Source organism: Hyla sarda, chromosome 4, assembly GCF_029499605.1.
Source record: "Hyla sarda isolate aHylSar1 chromosome 4, aHylSar1.hap1, whole genome shotgun sequence".
In the NCBI taxonomy this organism is placed as follows: domain Eukaryota; kingdom Metazoa; phylum Chordata; class Amphibia; order Anura; family Hylidae; genus Hyla; species Hyla sarda.
This window is the reverse complement of record NC_079192.1, coordinates 408,789,952-408,804,790: the sequence shown is the minus strand read 5'-3', so window position 1 is coordinate 408,804,790 and position 14,839 is coordinate 408,789,952. Positions and strand designations below refer to the sequence as shown.

Genomic DNA, 14,839 nt, shown 5'->3' with positions numbered 1-14,839 from the left:
TTTGTTCCGGAGAAGACTGCAGCAGCGGGAGACTGTACTGGAGCTGGAGGATGTGGCAGTTGCTGCTGAGCAGAAGGCAACTGCTGCATCATGGCGGATAGCTGGTTAAGCTGCTGTGCCTGCTGGGCCAACTGCTGTGACTGGAGCGCCACAATAGATGCAAGATCCGCGTTATCTGGCAGTGGAACCCCAGTTGGATCCATGGCCGGATCTTGCTGTCACACACCTGGATGTAGGCTGTCACAAAGCTGTAAGTGGATCCTCCACCTGTGTGGCAGATGAGGAAAGCGGAGTCTAAGGTGCCGCTGGTCTTCACCAGAGCCCCCCGCAAGGCAGGATGGGCTTGCTGTGGCAGGCAACACCAAGGTCGCTACCCCCGACATGGTTTGACCACACAGGTAACTGGGCAAGGCGAGGTACCAAAGGATAAGACTGTAGCGTAATCAACGTAGCAAAGGATCTAGGCAGGTGGCAAAGGTTCGTAGTCAAAAAACATAGCAGGAAGGTCTGGATACATGGGAATGGCAAAACAGGCAATGGGAACGCTTTCTCTCAGGCAAGTGGCACTGAAGATCCGGTAGGGAAGAGTGGTAGGTGCAGGGGCTTATAGAATAGTGTCAGGTGTTTCACATAATTATGGGCGTACTGGCCCTTTAAATTTCAGAGCACCGCCCTAGGAGACAGGGACGCGCGTGCCGGAGCTGCGAGGCAGAAGCAGAGGAGTGGGGTAAGTGACGGGACATCCCACGATGCGAATCCCAGCCCCGCCGTCAGCAGAAGAGAGGGGGACAGTATACTCACGGCCAGGGGCAGTGGCCGGAGCGCGAGATGTAACAAGGACTGATTGATAGTACGGGATCCTTGAAAAGGTCCAGATCAAGGATCCTAGAGGTTGTCAGATCCTTTTACTCGCACCTCTTGTGAAGGAAGAATCTAGATCGGGATAAGGTATCAGCTTTCTTGGCTGAAGCTGTCCCCGAACCAGGAGTCGACCCGTCTCTTGACGTTTTGACAGAGATGATCTGGGAAGAGCGAGTCAGGATGGCAATTGATGGGCTTGCCCTCAAGAAGTCACCCGGTCCGGATGGCTTAACATCTGAGGTTTATGAGACCTTTAAGGACCCTTTGGTTCCCCTCTTGACCGAGGTATTTAATGAGTGTATATCCTCGGGCACTCTGCCGAAGTCATTGAGGAGGTCAGCACTGATCATCTTGTCAAAGGGTAAAGACCCGTCCCGCATTGAGAATTGGCATCCCATAGCGCTTCTCAATGCGGACAGAAAGATTCTGTCAAAAGTGCTGTTTAACTGGCTGGTGGAGTTTGCACCCCGACTCCTTTCGGGGGCTCAGCATTGCTCTGCTCCTGGCCGCAGTACATTTAATGCTGTGCTCAGTGTCCGAGAGGCTGTGGAGCAGGGTAGGGCTGGCCACTGGAAGGGGTACTTGCTGTCCTTGGATCAGACAAAAGCGTTTGATTGCATTAACCATGAGTACCTCTGGTCTGTTCTTCTGAGATATGGTCTGCCGGCAGGGTTTGTTGATTGCCTTAAGACCTTGATCCTTTCCTTAGGAGGATTGATTGTGAACCGTTGGCGGGGGTGAGAATGGACCTCGCGGTGCCGGACTCGGCTCTGGCGTATGCTGATGATGTCACCGTGTTTGTCTCCTCACAATAGGAGGGTCGATGGGTGATATCAGAGGTGGACCGCTACTCGGAGGCATCCGGGTCCAAGATCAACCAGGATAAGTGTGAGAGTCTCTGACTGGGAGATCCTGGTTTTGGTCTCCCGGACGCCCTTGAAGAGCCCCAGGAATCTGCAAAAGTCCTCGGCATCAAATTTGGCCAAGGGGATTACCCCCCAAAAAACTGGGACAGCAGGCTTAAGATCGCTGCTCAGAAGGTGGATCAGTGGAAGGGTTGGTCATTGACCCTCCAGGAAAGAGTTAACCTGATCAAAACATTCCTGCTCCCTTTGCTGATATATCTGGGCAGTGTATGCATGTTGCCAGAACCTCTCTGGACCCGGGTCTACAGTGTGTTCTTCCAAATGTTATGGGGGAATAGACTGAACCTAGTGAAGAGGGAGGTTACTTACCGTACGAGGAGACTAGGGGGGTTGTGTATGGTCAACCAAATGGTATTCTTAGTGAATACCTTTCTTAAGACCAATATTGAAAACCTCTGGAAAGAGAGGGCTCCTCCGTGGGTATCCTCTTGTAGGGGATGGTTTCGGCCTTTCTTCCAGGAATGGGAGACAGGAAGGCAAGTGAAGGATCTTCGCACACCCTTGACAAGAGGGTTCTGTCTTCTCATTTCCAGAGGCCATTGGCGCTCAAGGAGTGCCCAAGTCGGGATCTGGAGGTTGGTTTGAGGCTTTTGAATTCTATCAGGATCCCATTGAAGTTTTGGGACTTGACTAGGCGCTGCTTCCATGGGAAACTGTGTGTGAGGGACAATCTGAAGTGCAGGAGCTCTGAGGACCAGGGATGTCCCCGCGAAGAGTGTGGAGGCATGCTGGAAAGCATGGAGCTTTTTTCTGCTTCAATGTCCCTTTAACACAGAGGTTTACAACAGGGTGGGAGCTTCCATTGGTTGGCCTAGGCTGGCCAGTCTCACCTATGTGGAATGGGCCTATGGAGCATTCAGAAATCTTGGAGGCTGGGACCGGTGCACTTTATTCCTAGTTAGCTCAGTGGTCAGGTACTACACGTGGAACGCAGTGTTTAGTGTCGACGCAACGTAAAAACCTCCCTGTGGATGAGGTGGTTAGGAAGATGCTGGGTGACCTGGTGAAGGTGCGTTCTCTGGAGTATGAGAGGCTGGGTGCTGGCAGGGCTTCTCGTCTGTGGTGGGGCTCTGCCTTTAAAGTGCCTTAGCCTGTTGTCTCCTTCCTTGGTGGTGGGCTGATGCTGGCACATTAGTCTTTTTGTTTTGTGCTGTAGGTATATGGTAATATAGGGCTTGCAGGCACTGAACTTGAGCTTTAGGGGTTTGTGTGGATGAAAAGCCTCTTTGTTGTTTAGTTTTTAGTGTTATATGTATTTGTTATGGTATTTATTGTTGTAATGTATACAGTGACCCCACGACCTAAGATGGCCCCGACATACGATCATTTCAACATACAATGGCCTCTCAGAGGCCATCGCATGTTGAAGGCAGCATCAACATACGATGCTTTTGTATGTCGGGGCCATCACATAAACGGCTATCCGGCAGCGCAGACTGCTTCAGCTGCCACCGGATAGCTGCCGATCACTTACCTGTTCTCGGGGCTCCGGCGCTTCCTCTACGGGATCCCCTGCATCGTTGGCGCTCTCCATCATCGTCATCACGTCGCTACGCATGCCATCCCGTCATCCAATAGGAGCGTTGACAGCAATGGAAGGCGACATCCAGGGCAGCGGTGACAAGCGGTGACGGTCCGGAGCGGCGGGGATACGCGAGTACAACCTCCAATACCAGTGGTCTTCAACCTGCGGACCTCCAGATGTTGCAAAACTACAACTCCCAGCATGCCAGGACAGCCGTTGGCTGTCCGGGCATCCTGGGTGTTGTAGTTTTGCAACATCTGGAGGTTTGCAGGTTGTAGACCACTGTCCTATACTTTACATTGCACGGATCCTTCAACATACGATGGTTTCAACAAACGATGGTCCATTTGGAACGGATTACAATCGTTTGTTGAGGAACCACTGTACTTATGTACTGGATATATTGTTAGTCTGTGTATAATTTATGTACTGTATATATTGTGTGATGCCACCTGGGGTTTGGGTTTAGTTTAGATTAGATGGTGGGTTAAAAGGGGGAGGAGATTTCTATGGGACTTTTATATATATATATATATATATATATATATACAGAAACATCTGGTAACATGTACTGGGGGCATGGAATGCGGGACCTGCTCAGGGCCAAAAAAAAAAAAGTGGTGTTATTTTGTTTATGTTGGTTTATATTATTTTTGTATATATTATTATTGTTGTTGTTATTATTAATTTTGGTATTGGGTTTTGCTTAATTATTTGTTCTTTGGAATTGCAATTGGGTCAGGAAATTCACATTTAATAGTAGTGTATATAGTTTATTAGTATGTTATGGGTATTATAGGAAAATGTCTTGTAAATATTGTATATATTTGTTTGTGTGGTGGAATGAGTGTGGGGTGGACCGGTGTTGTATTTTATGCTACGTTGTTGGTTTTATGATTCATTATATTGATATGTTCTGTCAGATATGATATGTTTATGTTTTGTCATTATTTATTGTTATGTTTAAAATTTTTATAAAAGATTTACAGGATATAACTCAGGATCAACATAATATCACTGTTCTGCACATTAATTAGTTAATATTTTCAGTAATCTGTGTGAATTTTTTAGTATATCGTGGTTTGCACTTTTTCACAGTAATTGAGAATTCAGCTGTTCCAAGATTAATAAAAAAAAGTAAATACTTGGCTAAATTAGGACAATATAATCATCATAATCATTACTGGGGAGAGATAGTAACACAGCACAATAGCAAATAGGACTTGAGTCAACCTTTGGAATGAAGTTGCTTAACCTTCAATCCACCTCTTCTTCTCCAATGTTCCTGAGTTATATGTCACCCAGGATCAGTACAAGATACAAAATGTAATGTATGTACTCAGTGACCCCACCAGCAGAATAGTGAGTACAGCTCTGGAGTATAATACAGGTTATAACTCAGGATCAGTACAGGATAAGTAATGTAATGTATGTACACAGTGATCTCACCAGCAGAATAGTGAGTACAGCTCTGGAGTATAATACAGGATATAAATCAGGATCAGTACAGGATAAGTAATGTTATATATGTACACAGTTACCCCACCCAGCAGAATAGTGAGTACAGCTCTGGAGTATAATACAGGATATAACTCAGGATCAGTACAGGATAAGTAATGTTATATATGTACACAGTGACCCCACCAGCAGCATAGCGAGTACAGCCCTGGAGTATAATACAGGATATAACTCAGGATCAGGACAGGATAAGTAATGTAATGTACGTACACAGTGACCGCACCAGCAGAATAGTGATTGTAGCTTTGGAGAATAATACAGGATATAACTCAGGATCAGTATAGGATAAGTAATGTAATGTATGTACACAGTGAACACCACACCCAGCAGAATAGTGAGTACAGCTCTGGAGTATAATGCAGGATATAACTCAGGATCAGTACAGGATAAGTAATGTAATGTATGTACACAGTGACCACCCCACCCAGCAGAGTAGTGAGTGCAGCTCTGGAGTATAATATAGGATATAATCCCTTTAAATTCTGAGAGAGAGCTACATCTCTTTTGATTGTAATCTTTCATTCAATGAAGTTGGCGTCCATTATTGTTTTCCAGTAATTTGGAGAGACCAAGACAAGTCAGGAATGCCTCTAGGTGAGGGACTGCTCCAGACAGCGGATGCTTTAACGTCTTGAGGTAACTGGACATATAATTTTACTTCTAGTGAATTAAGGGTTTGCCCTCCACTAAACACAGGCAACGTATGAAGGAGTTTTGCCGAGGTCTTGTGGTTTCTTGCCTTCGGTCTGATAATTGGTGGTTTTCATTCCGCTCGTGTTTTCCTTCTGGTTCTCGTACTGTATAATAAATGTGGACAGGATGTAACATAAACATCATTCAAGTAGCTGATAGAGAAGAAGCCATAAACAGGAAAAATACACCATGCTGACATTTCTTTAATCAGGGAAGATTTAGGAACAAATAGATCTTGTATGTAGTGGGACACGCGGAATCAGATGGTGGAATAGATGGTAGGAAGACTCTCAAAGACACTTAAAGGGGTACTCCAATGGGAAACTGTTTTCTTTTTAATCAACTGGTGCCAGAAAGTTAAACAGATTTGTAAATTACTTCTATTTAAAAATCTTAATCCTTCCAGTACTTATCAGCTGCTATATACTACAGAGGAAGTTCTTTTCTTTTTGAATTTCTTTTCTGTCTGACCACAGTGCTCTCTGCTGACACCTCTGTCACTTGTCAGGAATTGTCCGGAGCAGGTTGGGTTTGCTATGGGGATTTTCTCCTGCTTTGGACAGTTCCTGACATGGACAGAGGTGTCAGCAGAGAGCACTGTGGTCAGACAGAAAGGAAGTTCAAAAAGAAAAGATCTTCCTGTGGAACATACAGCAGCTGATAAGTACTGGAAGGATTACTATTTTAAATAGAAGTAAATTACAAATCTGTTTATCTTTCTGGCACCAGTTGATTTAAAAAAAATGTTTTCCAGTGGAGTACTCCTTTAATGATTCAGAGAAGAATTGGGTGAACGTGTTGGGGTCAGATGAGACCAAAATCAAGCTCTTTGGCATCAACTCAACTGGTAGGGTTTGTAGTATGGGTTTGTAGATGGAATGCTGCCTATGACCCCAAGAACACTATCCCCACCATCAAACGTGGAGGAGGAAACATTATGCTTTGGGGGGGGGGGGGGGGGTTTCCTGCTAAGGGACCAGATAACTTTGCAGCACCAAAGGGATGATGGATGGGGCCATGTACCTTCAAATCTTGGGTTAGAACCTCCTTCCCTCAGGGTCTTGAAAATTCACCTGTTAGCGGTCTTAAAGGGGGTCACACCCCTCCTATAGACTTGCATTGAGGGGGCGAGGCGTGATGTCATGAGGGGGAGGGGCTATGACATAACGATCTCCCGGCGCCAGCTCCAGGGTATGGAACAGTTTGTTCCAAACACTGAGCAGCGGAGTACCCCTTTAAACGGAAACTGACAGCAGAGTCACCCGCACTAACCTTAATATAAAGGTAGATAGTGCGGATGACCCTGTTTCTAATGCTTCTTGAGAGGTAAGTATGGCACCAGAAAGTATGGTATGTCCTTCTTAAAGGTGTACTCCCCCGGAAAACATCTTATCCCCTATCCAAAGGAGCTTCTGTGTTTGTGATGCCATGCCCTCGGCTTGTACGTAGCCATCACGCCTGCTCCCATAGACATGAATGCTGAATGCGGCTGAAATTGCCAGTCAACCGGCAGGGAGTGAAGTTTGCTCAGTGCACCGGATGACTATCCTTTGGATAGAGGATGAGATGTTTTCCAGTGGAGAACCCCTTTAACTGCACTGGAAGTGGCTGCTGCTGTATGAGCAATGCTTCCTCCAGCCTGCTCCAGAGATTACCCTGCCCTTTTCTGCCGATAACTTCGCCCCTCTATAAGTATTCATCCCTCTTTCTCAGCAGACGAAGGGAGTGGGGATATCAGCTGACTGCACCAGAATCATTAGAAACAAGGTCACTTATAGTGAGGGAGCATTCACATCATGTTTCTGCTAATACAGGGCATAAGAACTCACGGCACTGTAACTTCATATTCCCCACCAGGATCCCTGATTGGTCAGATTTCACAATCCCGGCCAGGGAGTGCCGCCTGCTTCACAGGTTTATCAGGAGTAAGATCCAATGCGATCGGTACCTCAGCCCCTTTACTACTACTCCCAACATGAAACAAACTCTGTTCCATTATAGGAGTAGTAATACAAGCGCTCCCACAGAGTCACCACAGACTCCCGCAACAATAGTGCAAAACAAAAATTGTCCCAGTCCTTAAGGGGTTAATCTCCTGCCAGCTGTGACTTGTACAAGAAAATCAACACCTAATGAACTATAAAAAAAAAAAATGTGATCAAATTAAAAACAGAGCAATAAATACATATAACAACTAAACAACACATAGAAATAAAACGATAACAAGGGAGGGAGGGAGGCTGCTTTAGGGCCTCTACGTGTGGAAGAGGAGGCCTCAAGGTGGGAAATTACTATAAAGGCGGGGGGCGGGGCATACACATCACAGAAGAAGGGAACTAAGAGGTGGATGATTAGGTGTTAAAAAATCTTAATCTTTCAAGTACTTATCAAGTTAGGAAGTTGTGTAGTTCTTTTTTGTCTGACCACAGTGCTCTCTGCTGCCACCTCTATCTGTGTCAGGAACTGTCCAGAGTAGGAGCAAATCCCCATAGCAAACCTCTCCTGCTCTGGACAGTTCCTGACATGGACAGAGGTGTCAGCAGAGAGCACTGTGGTCAGACAAAAAAGAACTACACAACTTCCTATGTATTATACAGCAGCTGATAAATACTTGAAGGATTAAGATTTTTAAACAGAAGTAATTTACAAATCTGTTTAACTTTCTGGCACCAGTTGATTAGAAAAAAAATTGTTTTCCACAGGAGTTCCCCTTTAAAGATCCTTGGAATATTATTAAATCTAGAAACTCCTTAAAAAGATTAACAAACCTACGATGTACTACAACCCAGCACAATAAACATCACGTGTACTTTAGTAGCACAAGTCCATAACAAACAACAGAGGCAAGAAGCTTACACCAACCGTTACTCACTGCACTACAACAACATGATAATAAAACTTCATAGGATAAGGGATGTAAGAGTGAGAAAGAGGGGAAAGGAAGAGGAATCAGGCTGCTGCCCCACCAAGCCACCGGCTTCGGGCCACAGCCCACAGACCAAGCATCACAGTAACAATCTTCCTCCTAGCATTCTCCCAGTCCTCTGGCAGGAAGCACATGGTAGGGGTTCACACTGGTGTGGTGCTCTGTGGCGGCCATTGTTACTGTAATGCTTGGTCTGTGGGGTGGTGCGGCCCGGAGCCAGGGGCTTGGTAAGGCAGCAGTGGGGCTGCTTAGCCAATGGGTCATTCCCCCTGTGGGCATGGTGTCTCGGAAGCAGTGGTTGTCGCCCGGCGCTATGCCAGTGTTAGCTTTGGGACCCACTCTGACTAGGTGGCCTTGACGTGGCGAGTGGGCTTGTACTTTTTGATCAAAATGTATAGTAATAACCTGTTAGTTTTTGAAATTGCGCTGAGAAGCAAGTAGATCAAATATACAAATGGTGGATGTGTGGCTGTGTTTCTGTTTCTCTATTTTTGTTTTACATTCTTAGTGCCCATTGGCTGCCCTGAAAGAAGCCAAGTAGTACCAAGTAGTCTCAGCTGGGGCTGCAGGGAGCCCTGAAATAGACTTTCAGATAGGATTTTTGCTACCCTAGACAAAACCTCATTTTGCGAAGAGCTCCATGCAGCCAGGGCAGTGTAGCCCCCTGCGTGACGGTGATTTCCCCCTCCTCTGCCTACCCTATTTACACACTTGGGCTTGGGGCTCTGGATTTACTTGGCAGGAGGTAGGTCATGGTTGCCCAAAGATAGCTTACAAAATCCCAGGTGCCAGCATGAAATTCTCAGCCGCCATGATGACCTGGTGCCTGGTATTTGTCGAGCCCTGCACTGTATACATGGCATGCTCACTGCATACATTATATATACACACTGCATACACATAATGCACATTACATACATGATACACACTGAATGCACACTGCATATACTATACACGGATTCTGCTCTGAGAGATGCTGAGTCGTCTATAGAGATGCTGCATTTCCGAGCGGTCCTAGCACTGGCTTGTTTTGCCGGTGCTCACTACAGATGGAATCTCCACCGGGAATATCTCCAGGCGGATATTCCATAGTGTGAATGAGCCCTTGAGATCCTGATATATACATATTAAAAGACAGAAACTAAATTTGGGTCATTGGGTTAAATCACCACATGTAAGAGGTGTGAACTTACCCTGGAGGTCTCCAACTCTATCCTTCTCATCTGTGCTATCATGTAGATATCATAGTACTTTCCTTTCATATGAATGTGATGCCTTTGTTTCTTCCAAAACTCTCAGTTTTCCCCTAATGCTTTTCTCTGACTTCAATAACCAGAGTCTATAAGGGGTTAACCAGGACTAGAAAAAAACTTTCCTCCAAAAAAACAGAGCCAGTCCTCAGTTTGGGTGTGGTATTGCAGCTTTATTACATTTAATGGGGTACTCCGCCCCTAGACATCTTATCCCCTATCCAAAGGATAGGGGATAAGATGTCTGATCGCAGGGGTCCCACCACTGGGGACCCCCGCGATCTCGGCTGTGGCACCCAAAACATCCGATGCACGGAGGAAACTTTGCTTGTCACGCCCTACTCGTGACATCATGGCTATCACGCCCCCTCCCATAGACTTGCATTGAGGGGGCATGGCCTTGATGTCATAAGCGGGCGCAGCCGAGACGTCACGAGCCTCTGGGGTTGCACCCGACGCTCTAAACGAACACCGGGAACCCCGCGATCAGACATCGTATCCCCTATCCTTTGGATAGGGGATAAGATGTCTAGGGGTGGAGTACCCCTTTAAGTCAATGGAGACAAAGTTGTAATCCCACACACAACCTAAGGACAGGAATGTCGCTGTTTTTGGAAGAAAGCAGCATTGTAGGAGGAATCAAGGATTTCCAATGAGCAGCAATGCTAAGTCTGTTCGACATAAGACTGTGCTGGACCAGTATTCTAATTTTTCGGGGAATTTGGTCTAAATCAAGTTCTAATGTGGCTACTTTTGTTGAAAGTCATAGTATCCCAATAACAATAAGAGTCACACTAGCCACCTAAAATCCACAGTGATCCTATAACTTTAAAAGTAACAATATCCCAATAACAGCAGTAGCCTCAGGACTCTCGTAAGGCTGGGTTCAGATTATGGAATTTCTGACCAGGATAAAGAATTTCTTTAATACACCTACCATAATAATCTGATGATGTCATTGCTACTTACACAAACTGAAGTCCTTTTTTTCTTGATTGTACAATTTTGAAGAAATACTTATACATTAAATATAAAAATGGAACATAACAAAAAATATTTTTTTTTAGCATGATACGAGTTTTGTATGTAGTTGTCTACTACTGCTGCAGACTATTTCCAATAAACATGTTGCATTTGCTGGTTTTGTGTAAAATGGCGCCATCTGCTGGTCAGTTTTGACTGTCCACACTTTTCATACCTTTACCTTCATGTTTTTCATCAATATCGTAGAAAAATCCGTCCCAAACAAGCTTCTGAACAATTTCAACACGTTTTTTCAGCAATTGTACTGCCCAGCCTGAGTACCCCTTTAAACACTGAGTGGCCCCTTTGTTGGAGTCCCCAATCCTTTGATAGTTAGATTGTTCCAGTATGGAAATTAAGCACTCGGCTACTGCTAAGCGAATAGATTCAGCACGCAAATCTAGTCAAATCTGGTTTGAATTTCACACAAAAAAAATTGGATTTGTTAGAATCTGAACTTTTTGTGACTTGCTGTTTTAGATACTATTGTCCTAGCTCCTGTATACTGAGCGGCCTAAAGGTAAGCAGCAATGCTCTTTGCATCGAAGCTTGCACTCACTACATTCACAGGGAAGGATGCTCTGCACGCAGGCCAATGAATATGTACCATTGCTCACTGTACTGTAAAGGAGCAGGGACTCCTGTTTTTAGACAGGGGTCCATGCTCCTGTACATACATTATGTGGGTAATCTGTGTATTTCCAAACTGTGATGCCAAAAAAATCTGACACATTTGTCGGATCGGACCTGAAACGATTGTCAGTAGATTTGCCCATCTCTACTAATGACCTCAGACTACACCATAAAATAAAGTGATCAGTTTACTGTGGATCTGTTTAGTGTGAATCCACTCTTAAAGAGGCACTCCGGTGGAAAACTATTTATTTTCTTTTTTTTTTTCAAATCAACTGGTGCCAGAAAGGTAAACATATTTGTAAATTAAAGGAAATCTGTCATCAGAATCACCCGCACTAAACCTGTTACACAGGCTTGTAGTGCGGGTGATCCTGATTAAAACGCTTCTTACCTGGTTAAAAATGGTTCAGCGCTTCTTCAGATATCTATATTTTTAGTTTTCTGTTATTCCCTGGCTTGGGACTCAGTGGGAGGTGTTATCATCTCGGACTCGGCCACACGTCATTCTAGCTGGGCGGAGCTGCCGCCCGGCTCATGAATATTCATGACCTTATCCTCATGCACCAGACCTAGAAAAAGGAGTTAGACCAGGAGGATAAGTTCATGAATATTCATGAGCCGGGCGGCAGCTCCGCCCAGCTAGAATGACGTGTGGCCGAGTCCGAGATGATAACACCTCCCACTGAGTCCCAAGCCAGGGAATAACAGAAAACTAAAAATAAAGATATCTGAAGAAGCGCTGAACCATTTTTAACCAGGTAAGAAGCGTTTTAATCAGGATCACCCGCACTACAAGCCTGTGTAACAGGTTTAGTGCGGGTGATTCTGATGACAGATTTCCTTTAAAACAAGAATGTATTAGACCAGGCTCACTTCTACAAATCACCACCGATCGGAGCGTACCACAAAAGCTCCTTACCCTAGAAGTGAGAAAAAGATTAATAGACAAATTAATAAATGTATTAAAATACATGAATACCAGCCAGCATATCATACTGGGCTGAGACCCACTGGGCCCTAGTAGGTGCAGCTTACAGTAGGGCAAAACTGAATTCTAATAGGTATATACACTTATGCCTAGAAACTCAATAGTAAAATGAATCTAAAATACTGACAACACTATAAAAACACTGCCCTTCAAGAATATATAGCTTGCTGCCTTAAAGGGGTTATCCAGGAAAAAAAACATATATATGTATATATATATATATATATATATATATATATATATCAACTGGCTCCAGAAAGTTAAACAGATTTGTAAATTACTTCTATTTAAAAAATTCCTTACAGTACTTATGAGCTGCTAAAGTTGAGTTGTTCTTTTCTGTCTAAGTGCTCTCTGATGACACCTGTCTCGGGAACTGTCCAAAGTAGAAGCTAATCCCCATAGCAAACCTCTTCTACTCTGTGCAGTTCCTGAGACAAGCAGAGATGTCAGCAAAGAGCACTGTTGCCAGACAGAAAAGAACAACTCAACTTCAGCAGCTGATAATTATTGGCAGGATTACGTTTATTTAATAGAAGTAATTTACAAATCTGTTTAACTTTCTGGAGCCAGTTGATATATACATTTTTTTTTTCCCCCTGGAATACCCCTTTAATGTAAACACTCCTTAATCCATACAGTCTGGGAAAAGTTGGTAGAGTTGTACCACTAATATTGCACAGCGATTTCACATGCCCATAAGGAGATCAGCATCAGGATAATCATGCATATGCTGTTTAGATGTATAAACACAAGTCTTATTGCACTTTAATAAAACACTGCTTTGTTCCAGGTACCTCTCACCCTCCAATGCGCAGTCCATGGAGTGAGTGCGGGAAGGGCTCCTCTGTGGAATCCAGCTGCTGCTAATTGAAGCCGTAGACCTGCTTTGCGAGAGTATAGATTCACCGATGCTCCCGTTCACATACACTGTGCGTCTCTCTCTCAATGGGTAGTGTGATAGCAGAGAATCCTCTCGTAGTCAGCGCTCTGCCCGGTGGCGTCCTTGTGGCACTAGACCAGGTCTACAAAGGATCATGTACACAGAAGGAGGTCTAGATGGCCACACCAGGCTATTGCAGGCTGAAGCGAAATGGATCATTTGGACTGGAGCAACAGGTGCTCTGGGTCTGAATGACCGGAATGATCTGTCTTCATTTCTTTGACTATTATTATTTTTTGCAAATATTTTGTAATATTGAATCTTTCTCTTTCTTTCCTCTTTGTTTTCAATTATTATTTTTTGTATTTATTGTCTTGTACCTGTATCTGTCACAATGTATGTGATTTTATTGTGTGTTACTCTAATTGGTCAGAGGGAGGATATAGACGGTGTTCTGTCCACTCCCAACATGCCTTGACAAAGTGTCATTGGACGTGAACCAGCGCTCGTCTGCGTTTTGGTCCAGCTCCTTTTTGTCCTGCCATGCTGCAATACAGGTTTTTAATTGTAAGTATACCCAGTGCCATGGCTCTTTTCTTTCAAGTAAGGATGCTTACCATGATAAGTTGGGACACTTTTTGGTCCACAAGACCGAATCTACTGTCAGACGACGGTTCTACCTGATTGGAATGCAAAGCATTCAGTGCACTGAGTGTGCAGTCTGCAACATCACCAAGAATGGCCGCAAGGACGGCAGAGCGCCCCTCCATTCCATCCAGAGTGAAAGGCCTATCCAGTTGTTCGCACTAGACCATGTCAAGTTGTCTCCTATCCGGTCCGGGTATTGTTATGCTCTCACCATGGTAGATCACTACTCCAAGTGGGTTGTAGTCGTACAAGTCAAAGATCTTACAGCGAAAACCACAGCCCAGATGTTCTACTCCCATTGGGTACAAATTCTCGGATGTCCAGAGTCTGTCCTCACTGACCGAGGAACGGCCTTTGAGGCCCAACTCTTCCAAGAATTATGTCAATTTCATGCCTGCAAGAAACTCAGGACAACTGCTTATCACCCTCAAGGGAACGGGCTCTGTGAGAGAATCAACCAAGTCTTCATTCACATGCTGCGAGCAGCATCTGTGTCCAAACACGAAGAGTGGCCCCAGTTGTTAACAGAACTATTGGAGATTTATAACAATACCATGCACTGTTCCACTGGATACACTCCATTCTATTTGATGATGGGCCAACATGGCCAGCTACCAAAAGATAGGATGTTTGGACTCCAAGCTCCATTTAATAATTCTCCACAAGTTTCTACGGAATGGGTCACCAACCACCAGAAAAAGATCCAGGAAGCAAAACAAATTGTCAACAGAAAAATGGGTGAGGCTCAACAGAGGCAGCAGCAAGATTACAACCGTCATCCTCCGTAAAACCTCTCCAGATAGGTGATGAGGTCTGGCTGAAGAAATTCCTGAGAACCCACAAACTGGACTCCATCTGGAAAACGGAGCCCTATACGGTGACCACAGTACCCTATCCTGACTCAGATGTGTATGCAATCCAGAAGTCAGGGTACGAACCGCAAGTCGTTCATCGCAACCGAA

The 14,839-nt window shown here is 44.8% G+C and overlaps 1 long non-coding RNA gene across 1 annotated transcript; it reads left to right on the top strand.

Annotated features, from left to right (window-relative positions):
- The first annotated feature begins 313 nt into the window (after positions 1-313).
- LOC130267648 (uncharacterized) lies at positions 314-13,669 on the top strand. The gene is made up of 3 exons (XR_008843230.1): positions 314-398; positions 5,386-5,466; positions 13,140-13,669. It is a non-coding gene; the product is annotated as an uncharacterized LOC130267648 (long non-coding RNA).
- Positions 13,670-14,839: the final 1,170 nt, after the last annotated feature.